This window comes from Gymnoscopelus microlampas (assembly GCF_963454915.1).
Source record: "Gymnoscopelus microlampas genome assembly, chromosome: 10".
Classification (NCBI taxonomy): Eukaryota; Metazoa; Chordata; class Actinopteri; order Myctophiformes; family Myctophidae; genus Gymnoscopelus; species Gymnoscopelus microlampas.
This window is the reverse complement of record NC_139947.1, coordinates 39,725,969-39,733,468: the sequence shown is the minus strand read 5'-3', so window position 1 is coordinate 39,733,468 and position 7,500 is coordinate 39,725,969. Positions and strand designations below refer to the sequence as shown.

At 41.8% G+C, this 7,500-nt stretch overlaps 1 protein-coding gene across 2 annotated transcripts in view; it reads right to left on the bottom strand.

Annotated features, from left to right (window-relative positions):
• Nucleotides 1-7,500, bottom strand: part of LOC311053686 (nucleolar protein 4-like) — a gene marked incomplete at its 3' end in the record, with an annotated part of 162,713 nt that overhangs the window by 64,058 nt on the left and 91,155 nt on the right. The window lies entirely within an intron of this gene.

Sequence of the window (7,500 nt, the reverse complement as noted above, 5' to 3'; positions counted from 1 at the left end):
TATTCAGTAGTGTTTGGAACTAATGATTCCCGATGGCAGGCGTTACTTCCACAATTCTTCTTGTTCTTGTTGTTATCTCTGAGCAGTGAGCACACCAAAACAAATTCCATATCAATAAACGTTGTGCAAACCAACCAACTATCCAGTTGGAATATCAAACTTTTTAGAGTCTACTGAAACACAGACACCAATACCAGACAACATTTAACACGACTTCCTCCTAAAAGCACAATGGTGCCAACTTTTATTGCCACAGATTGCTCTCGGATGCACAACACACAACAGTGTTACTCTTGGGGACAATTAAGTTTAAATTAATTGATTTGTGGAAACAGTGCTTCCCAAACCAATACTACTTCAAATACACAGAGAGCAAGAAGGGGAGACAGAGACATAGGCTGGTGGAATTTCAGTAGAAGGTAGGATTAACCCATTAAAACCGGGAAAGCATAATTTTAGATTTTAACCACTTTAACCATAATTTTATACTTTGGCTATTCAAATATAGCAGATATACAAGCTCATAGCGCATCACTTCATGCCGCGATATATCTACAAGCTCATAGAGCTTGTAGATATGCTATTTTTGAAAAATTGTGAACATGTTTGCATATCTTTGAATACATTTTTAAAGTGAACATTTTGAACTCAAGTCTTTGCTTCTGGGGGTCCCTGGAACAAAATGTTTTGAGATGAGGGTCCGCGACCAAATACATATAATTTTGACGTCAAAAAGTTTGAGCACAGCTGATATAGAACATCATTTTTTTTACAAAACTGTTAGGATTTGGAAAAGATTTTTAGAATCGGCCTCAGGTCTTAATGGGTTAAGTGTTAGGATTTTGCCATTTGTCTGTGCGTCTGCATGACGACATGGAAAAAACAGAAGGAGCTCTTACCCACTTAGAGCACACGTCAACAATCACAAGAACCGGTTCAGAACTATAGAGAAACTAGAGACAAAGAAAATACATTGTGTTTGTGTGTGTGTGTGTGTGTGTGTGTGTGTGTGTGTGTGTGTGTGTGTGTGTGTGTGTGTGTGTGTGTGTGTGTGTGTGTGTGAGAGAATCCCCTAAAGCATCAGCTTGTGTTTGTTTAGCAGCCCTGTGAGAAGTCATGAAAAAAGCTCAGCTGTCAAAGTATCACTATAAACACTATAAACATTACAAACTACAGTTAAATGCACATGAACATGGCAGCTCAAATATCACTCAGTTTCACCGCTGGAGGCAGCAAGCAGTGAAATCTTGAGGAACGCTACACTGTAAAGTAATTATTCATTATTTAACAACACGGCCACAGCGTCCCCCAGTCATCAGTCATCAGAAGCAGGGACGTGTGTTTTCAATGAGTCTAACGTGGAGTTTGAAGTTGAATGGGCTTACTTAAGAGAGGGATCAAAATGAATATAAAATATCTAAATATTGAATCAAGCACCTTAAAAACTGTCTGGGGTACACACAAGTCAGACTAGATGTAAGAAAATTAACCCCAGTTTTAAAGTGAAAAACAGCCGATCTACAGGTACAGGCTCATAATACGTTGCAATGTGATGTATTGTGAGATCTGCATCTATCGATAATGTCATGCCCAAAATAGGGATACCAGGTGTAAGTGTTTTAAAATCAGGACACATCAGCTGCATAATTGCCAAATGCCGATACCAGTGTCTCCAAAAAACGTCTAATAATGGCCAATATATCAGCCACACAGATATACTGTATACAGTATGGGTCGGGCTCTACCTGCTACACTGGCTGATAGAGAAGTGAAACCACAGCATTTAGCTGGTGGTTGATTCACCTATCCTGTTTCTTCTCATACACCTATTGCTGTATCAACGATGTACACTTTTCTATAGCTGCCTAGTGCCTACCATACAAGAGCTGATTACACGTACGCACGCACGAACACACGTACACACGCACACACACACGCAGGCCCCTGTCAATCAGCCTGCCCCCATGCTGACTGCCCGGCGTGTCGTCCTATTGGTTAGTCTGTCTCCATGGCAAATTGGCCTGTTCATTATTGATACTGCCCTGACATACTCACAGACAGATAGACAGACAGACAGACAGAGGAATGGACAGACAGACATAGAGCTAGATGTGCAGATAAGCAGAATACAGAAGATAAGACACGGAGAAACAGACAGAAAAGCAGCATAACCAGCACATCACACGGGGTGAACCTCAACAAACAGCAGAGATTTTCCTGGTGACATTGCTTCTTATTTGATAACCATATGTCAAGTGTTAATGCCGAGAAGGGCTGCATCATGTGCTGCATAATTCATCAGTGTGTTTGCGGTGAACAGATAGTTAGCCATTAATGAGAGCTCTGAGCTCTGAAACCAGATAGATTACAGGCTAAAAGGACTAAACGAAACAGCTATACAGACAGAAGTACATTAGACCAGGGGTTCTCAAACACTGGGTCGGGACCCATTTCTGGGTCGTGGACCCATTTTTATGGGTCGCAAGTAAGGGGTCGTTTCCTATATATATATACTTATTTATTCATTATTATTTCAAAAGATATTCTAAAATTATGAAATTAATTATAAAAGACAATTTCCAAAATAATTTCATAAACAAAAAAGAAGAAATCCCATTATTAAAAAAGAAAACCTGTAATTTATACACCTACCGACCGACCGTTGATAAATCCCCATCATATTCTGCGCTTCCCATTGCTGCTAAAAAGGTTTTTACCTTTTCTAGTATTAGTACTAATATTTTCAACGACAAAAAATATATAATAACCCAACGGCGGGTTTACAATATTCACTGTTCGGGACTAGGCACATATTTGCAAAGCAACTTCCTTATTTGTGCACACAGTTGGCTACTACCATCTTGTAGAAATTATTCTTGGAGTCAAATTGTAATTAAAAACAGTTTTAATTGGGATATGTCTAGGATTTTCATGTTGCCATATTTGGTAACCACTTCATAAAAGCAATAAGCCATGTTGTCAAGTCCATGCTCTCTATGATTCCAGCGGCTGGTCCCTGTGGCAGCTCTGACCCATATCTGTCTATTAAGAAAGATCATCTGAGGAAGAGGTTCCCTTCCTCGGTCACTGCAGATTAGCCTTCATAGTACAACAGCCAGCAAACCAGACAAACAGACAGACAGGCATGCCAGTCAACTGGCAGATTAGCCAGTGATCAATCCAACCTGTAAATCAGCCAAACGGCTAGCCAGACAAAAAGTTAGTCAGCGAGCCAGCCAGCCATGAGATACGCAAAGGCTAGGAACCCACGCACACTCACACACGCAGAGATGTGTTATAGAAGAATATACACAAATCTTGACAAATCTTTTCTTATGGCGTATATTTTCAAATGGCGGTCAATGTTGTCAAGTCCATGCTCTCTATGATTCCAGCGGCTGGTCCCTGTGGCAGCTCTGACCCATATCTGTCTATTAAGAAAGATCATCTGAGGAAGAGGTTCCCTTCCTCGGTCACTGCAGATTAGCCTTCATAGTACAACAGCCAGCAAACCAGACAAACAGACAGACAGGCATGCCAGTCAACTGGCAGATTAGCCAGTGATCAATCCAACCTGTAAATCAGCCAAACGGCTAGCCAGACAAAAAGTTAGTCAGCGAGCCAGCCAGCCATGAGATACGCAAAGGCTAGGAACCCACGCACACTCACACACGCAGAGATGTGTTATAGAAGAATATACACAAATCTTGACAAATCTTTTCTTATGGCGTATATTTTCAAATGGCGGTCCGTGGCCAAATGCATATCAATTTGGGGGTCCTTCCTTGACATGAACATGTTTGAGAACCACAGTTCTAGGGAGATTCATGGCATGCGAGTCGCTGTATCTTACTAACATCATGTCAGATGAGTAGCATTTTAATATGCTACAGTAACTGTCAAATCATTAACATATCACTATTGCACTCTGTCTGTGACAGAATGATTAATTGTCCAACACATGACATGAAATGACAGAACTGCAAACAGGCTGAGGACATCAGCTGTGACAACGTTTGCTTTTATGTTTCACATGGAGACTCAGACTTTTAATTACATCTAGGAAATGTCCTATAGTAAAAGCATGGAAAAGGCCCGACATGCAATCTCCAGAATATGTACATGAAATGTACATGAATGTACAAGATATAGACAAGATTCAGACATGATGTCACTTGACCCCTTCCCGAGCCATACATCATTAAAGAAAACTGTCACGCCCATGAAACCAGCACACATTTAGGGCAGTGTGGCCTAGTGCTGTTGGTCTTACTCCAGGAAGTCAGTGGCATGGCATTCATCTGGTATTTTTGTACTTTAATGTCTAGAGAGACAAGTAAGGCCTAGGTTTAGGACTGGTCGATAAAACAATCTCAACAGTGGTAAGATTAATATAGAAAACATTTAATTGTCATATAGATTTGTAAGTGTAGAAGTGGCATTAGTGGCATCCGTCCGTCCGTCCGTGTGTCCGTGTGTCCGTCTGTGAACAGCTAATCTCCGGCACCGTTGGCTTGATCGCAGCGAAACTGTGCACACTGACTCCCTGGATGCCAATTCAGAAACTCTGCCCCAAATGTTTCACATGGGCCTGTTATAGCGCCACCAGGAGGCCGCTTTTTGCAAAACACATTTTTTGACAGTACTCCTACAGATTTTGTCCAAACGTCACACAAATCGGTACACAGTATCTTTAGTCCTTAAACAAAACGTTTTTCAGATTTTTCATATTCCATCCTGATTGGCTCAAAATGGCTGCCAAAGTTTGCAGAAGTGCTCCGTGTTGAACAAAATGCCTCAAATCATGAACACAGCATGCAATTTCCGTGAAATTTTGCACGTACATTCCCACTAGGCAGAGGAAGAAATGCCACTTCAATTTAAATCAGCCTCATGGTGGCGCTATAACAGGCCAATTCGTGTTTTTACCCTTAACTACCCTTAACCCTTTACAAAACTTAATTCATCACGCAAACCGGTACAAATTATCTCTATAGTCAAGTGATCAAGACGGATCCGTCCGATTTTTCACATTCCTTCCTGATTGGTGAATTCAGAACATTGCTGGTCCACACTCACCTACCTGAACTGGCAGAGACCTGTGCTCCGAGGAGCACTTTTTCTAGTTTTTGTGCTATTTCACACACAAACTTGTGCATGTTTTCACCCCTGCAATAGCTATATGCTCAACCCAGTTCCTTTAAATAACCCTCTGGTAAAAGGATTATTTGACCAGTAGATCATTTCCATAGTGTACCAACCAATAAGCTAAATGGTATCAACCCATACCATTATAAACAGGTTGCCCGTTTTTTTTGTTTTTTTTCTCATGGCAAAAATCGCCTATGATAGTGATCATGTTTTTTTGCGATATCGCCTAGCCAAACCTGGGTTGCTGGATAAAGGCAATCATCAACCTAACCCAAAAGTCAATTAACTGCCTAATAAGTATAATGATTTTGATCAACAACAGAAGAAAGAGGAGAGATAAGAGCCAAGCAGAGCGATAGAACAGAGTTTTGTCTTCAAGGCAATGGTATGACTAGGCGAGGAAGATATGGGGAGTGAGGGAGAGAGAGAGAGAGAGAGAGAGAGACAAATACCTGTAACGCAAAAGTAGAAAATCAACCCAATGTTGGGTGAAAAGGTTCCAGGCTACACATTTTCACATCATTAACGGTATCAAAGCGTAATTTCAGAAATGAAATTAGCAAAAATAGCCAATCTACAAGCTCAAAACGTTTTGAAAATGTTCGCCTATAATGACCATGTACATCGATTGGTGGGGATTGAGATGCACTCAGCACAGAGTGAAAATATGCATAAAATAATTGAAATTTAGGTTAAATGCAAATGCTAGGGGGTGGCAATTGCCATCCCCAAGGACCCCAAATGATGCCCCTGTACCAAAGTCTTTATGTGTATGGTAAAATACAACTAGGAGTGTTAATCAAGTCCAAGCAGATAGAAGAAAGGATAGTTAATTTACCAGAACCAGGCACACAAATCAACCCAGAGCCAATGATCTAATGAGACCTTGCTTTAATCTCCTCTTAATTCTTTTTCAATTACACTCTCCTCCCGTCGCCCACATTAGCTCATTTTCAATTATCATTTAATCTGAAGACTGTAATAGCTGGTTAGCCTACATCTCTTTGTTGAGTGGGAGGAAAAAGACTGGGGAGGAAGGAGAGGAATCCATGATAGACCAGTGGCATTTTCATGTCAAGGACCACCAAATAAATATGTATTTGAAAATAACTTTGTGCCAGGGACTCCCATAAGCGTTTCAAGATTTTTTGAAAAGTGGTTAAAGTGATTTTGCTACATTAACTTATTTAGCTGGGGACCCCCTGGACCCCTGGGGGTCTACGGACCCCACTTTGAGAACCACTGCGTTAGACCAGACCATCTGAAGTATTTTCCAACACACAGGAGTGTTGAAGTAGACGTGTGATTGTACCGAGATGCAGTCATTCAGTGAGTACAGAGGAATCAAACATAGACCTTTGGAAGACCGCTGGGTCGACTCAGACGTTACCCACACCTACCAGAGTTTGCTATCCACTTGCTTGCGACATCTAATTGTTAAGTATCATGGACCAGCTTTGAAAACAAAGACAAATATGGGAGCTGTGCTATGGGTTTTCAATAGGATGTGATGCAACTGTTAGGTCAGAGGAGACGCAGAACAGAGGGATCCATCTTTACACCAGTGGGAGCTGGATGTTGCAATGGGTTGTTCTACTGGTTTCCCTCAGCTGTCTCCTCTCCTCTCCTCTCCAGCCTTTCGTCATCTCTGCTTTTCTTTCATCCTCATCTCTAACTCCTCATCTTTTCCTCAACCTCTCCACTGCCCTCTCCTTCTGTTCTCAGCACCATCCTTCCTCTACCCCTCCTGTCTCCTCCTCTCCTCTCCTGGCCCCTCCCCTCTCCTCTCCTCCAGCTTTGTATTTGGTGTGCATGTGATGTTTATTAATGGTCTCAGTAATGAGCCGGCATCATCTGCATACTGATGAGAGAACCTCCTCCCTGACTTATAGATGTACACACACAATACATGCACATGCACGCACGCACACACACACACACACACACACACACACACACACACACACACACACACACACACACACACACACACACACACACACACACACACACACACACACACACACACACACACACACACACACACACACACACACACACACACACACACAGAGAGAGTTACAATGGTCTGACCAACTCAATAACTCATTTCTATAGGCTGGGCTGGATAGGTTTTTGTCTCTCTTTCTCTTTTCCTCCATTTATTTCTGCCTCTGACTGTCCTATTTGTTTTACTCTCTTATACTGTGTACGTTCCTCTATTTCTCTCAACCTACCGTTCCACTCTCTGTCTCACAAATACACATGCTCGCGCATGCACACACACACACACACACACACACACACACACACACACACACACACACACACACACACACACACACACAC